We start from the raw sequence: 3,970 nt of genomic DNA on the forward strand, positions 1-3,970 counted from the left end.
CTTGTCCCGGCTCCCTGCAGCATCCCCCAGCCCTGGCCAGGGGCTGCTCTGGGCCTGTAGGAGGTCAGAGCTGGGAACCTGCTGAGGCTGTCCTGCTTCCTGAAATCATTGTAGGGTGTACGTGCTTTCTAAAAATCTTTGTTCTGAGTTTATTCATTAAATGTGACTTTATAGTGGAGCCAGAAAGGCTGAGTAGCAGATCATTGCTCTGCAGTTAACGTGTGAATGAAGTGACAGATAGTGAAGTGTATCATGGATGTGGACAGTTGTTCATTTGCTGAACAGTTTTTGTGTGTGTTTGTTGTTTTTTTTATTTTTTTGTTGTTGTTTTTACTTTTTCTGTAAATTAATCAGCTGTGGATTTAATATTCCCTTGCTGTACACAACTTGGTATTAAATTTACCTAGAGGTAGTGGGTCAGGGCCTTCTTTGCTTTCCTTCACAACCTTACAAAGTGTTTACTATGTTGCGACCACTCTTGCTAGAGGAGTTTAAGGCCCAAAGGATGGCATTTTAAGAAAGGGAGTCTAAGTGCGTATCAGAGGCCTTAGATTTTGTTTTACGTTTTCCTGCAGCAACCTAAATGTATACTATGGTTTTGGATGTTTAAAAGTTGGGCATTGGCAAGCCAGTAGAACAGCTACTTTTTGCATAATGTTACACACCATTAAGGAATATAGAATATACAGATAGGGAGATGTTTACTCATGGGACTTCTCTTGCAGGTGACTGTGATAAGCCATCAACTATTATTCGTTGTACCTTTCCTCTTGGTATTGGAAGGGTATCTGCAAATTATAAGGATGCAGTCTGTGACTATAAGCCATTTCTAAAGTGAAGTATTTTTCTCTGGTCATAACAGGCCTATGTGTGGGGTTTTTTTCTGTATTGGAAACAATTTCATTTTAAGATAGTGAAAATGTAATTTGATTGCATTATGGGGTAAAAAAATGCAACCTGAGTAGGCTAGTTCTTAGCCTTGAGAGTCATGTATAGAGTCAGAAAGGTACTGAGGGTGATTGTTGCAATCAGCAGCAAAGTGATACAATGAACTTTTCATTATTTGGGCACATAAGAGACTTGAGTTAGCCCAGGGAATGGGTAAAACCAGTAGTAGTGGTATTGTGGAAAACACGGGGAAAGGCGTTGAAGTTGTCCTCAGCATTGATGCTCGTTCACTGTGTCTTATTTTTTAAGTGGTGTCAGCCAGTTTAGAGTATGTCAGTCATTTAAGAGTATCTGTGCCAGAATGACCATTATTACAAGAGATGAGGTGGCCATCCAGGCTGTATTGTCTGCCACCTATTCAAGCAAACTGCTGGAATGTTGACAGGGAGTATGGGATGAAGGTACTATATTAAGGGAGAAGGGGAGCCAGGAATATGGACTTAACGTTGCTTCTGATAGCGTTCATGAAGCTGCACTGCAAATGTGGCTGTACTGATGCCAGAGACAGCTGTAATCTGGAAGCAGTGCCGTCCAATTTACTGCTGTACTAATGCTACTAGTTAGGTGAAGCTAACGTATCCTGACTGGCTTGTGTTGTCAGTGTGCGTGGCTGATGTCAATGTCCATTTGTTCTGGTGCTGGAATCGGGAAGTTGAGAGAGTGTGGAGCAGAAACAACGGGCTGAATTAAATGAGTTCTGGCTTTATGAACTTCTGAAATCTGTTCCAGTGTCAGCCCAGTCGGTCTCACTCTTGCTCTCTTCCTTTCTCTCTGGCTTTGGGTGCTGTTGGTTGCCGTGCACGACCATGTCTGGCTGCATGCGTGGTAAACCTTCCCATAGTGCTCGGTGCATGATGCAGGATTACCTGAATGTTTCTGCAGTAGCCAGCCTGAGTCTGGAATAGACAGTGATGATTTGGGTAGCAAACTCTTCTGCATATAGCCCAATTTAGTGGTTTCTTCAGTGCACTTAATCCCATCTCTTTAGGTTGGATGGCTGTAGTTGGAAATACCTGAGCTGGCATCTCACTGCATTAGTTGAAGTCAGGTCCTGTTTCTGCCCTTCTGTATAGTGGCTGTATTGGGTCCTGAGCTGAGCTGCCTTGAAAGAGAGAGGGCTGAATTTGGACTGCACTGGCACTGACCTCGTAGTAAACCCTACCTACCAAATTGAAGTTTACTTTCTTTTCTTTTGCAACAGTTTCCACAGTTGTTTGCCAGACTATTGGGCTGGACTTGGCTTACCAAATAGTTGGCCCGCAGGCATTGCTGGTGGCCTAATAAAAAAAGTGGGCTCTGCAGCCTGGATCCAGCCCTTTGGTTGTTCGTCCATTTGTATTATAAACAAATTCCAGTTTGACTCCTGCCTACTTTGGTTTCAAAGAACTTATACTAAATCTTTGAAATTTTGATACATACCTTAATATTTTTGAAGAAAAGGCAATTTTTTCAGTCCCAAATTTGTCATCAGTCAATGCTTATATAGAAAGGTATATATGTAAGTGGGGTAGTGGTGTACAAGAGGAGGAAAGCGTTGTTATTAATGATACTTCTTTTAAGGCAAGGAAATAACTGATTGAATTTTAATCTCAGAAAGCAAAACATGATACAAGTGCTTGTACATTCTAAAATGTTTCAAATCTTGTGTTGTTCAGTGCTATTACATAGTTGAGAAAATGCGTATGAGGAGTCTTCTGTTGCTGTCTTGTAAGCAAGTAATAATATGGAGGGGACAGTTAAGTGTTGATTATTTCTAAAGATTAATGAAAGCGCAGTCAACCATCTTTGGAGTTGCAGTGACTTCTACCAGTTTTAAATCTTAACCTCTCCTAAACTCAAATAACCTGCTTAGACCAGGTGGTGTGTCCATATGATTTTATATCTTATATAATTTTACATTGGTTTATGTTAAGTTAAATTAGTTTAAAATTTCATCTTTAGGTAAACCAGCATGATGCAGTCAGAGCCACTGTTTTTAGAACAGTGCAGTGCGTTAGCAGAACAGTGTATACTGTGCACTTGTATCCGTGTCCATGGAGTCCCTGAAGTTGCAACAAGTAACTCAACGTTGCCTTGTCCTTATATATTTAGCACTCTATTGAGTGTTTCTTCCTTCCTTGTCTGCTTTCATGTTTACTTGCACTATGTGATCATTTTTGTGGGTTTTGTTAGTGCAGGAGTACACTGTGATTGTGAAGATTTCTGTCATCTTTTGCTCAAGTCCCCATAAAGCGCACAAATTACGATTGCTGTAATGCTGACTTAATACTGTTGCAGTGCTACAGGAGGTATGTGGCACCAGGCCAAAGTAGCTGCAAGTGGATGTTCCTAGTAGTCTTCCCGGTCCCAAAAGAGTAGAGAAGCTAGAGATAAGCAATTTACTTTTGGAGTATGAGGGAAGGCATTTGGGAGATGCTGGGTTCATGCTAGGTTTATATAGACTTACTTGAATTTTATTACATGTTGTTCACCAGAGAACTGGACAACATACGCAGTGGATCTTAAAAGTCATGGTAATTAGAAAATTTTGTGGATCCAAGTTAACTTTGAGTACACAGGCATTTATAAAAAGACTTGGCATAAACAAATATTAGAAGATTGTTTTTTGTTCTTTGTGGTTTTTTTTCTTTTCTTTTTTTCTTCTCAAACATAATTACACCCAAACTGAATCAATTGCTACTTTACAAATATCCATAGTGGCTGTCAAATGCAGTCTGGTGCCAAGAAAATTGTCAGAAATTCTGTTCCCTCAAGGGTAGAAGACCACAGCATGGTTGTTAAAGATCAAACAAAGAAAGAATCAAAGTCTTTCCTTTGTTTCTCTATAAAAATAAAAAGGATCTGTCAAATTAATAGTCATAACTTAAAGAAAAAGTTGTATTTTAAAGTCTTACAGAATATTACAAATAACTCTGCAATAGTGATGATTTTGGTGTGTTGTTTTTTTTTTTCAAAATATGTATTTTTGTTTTGTTTTAATGCCTGATTCTGTATTCTTGTTTCCCTTACTGTTGACTTGTTA

Source organism: Chaetura pelagica, unplaced genomic scaffold, assembly GCF_000747805.2.
Source record: "Chaetura pelagica isolate M959 unplaced genomic scaffold, ChaPel_1.0 scaffold416, whole genome shotgun sequence".
NCBI lineage: Eukaryota > Metazoa > Chordata > Aves > Apodiformes > Apodidae > Chaetura > Chaetura pelagica.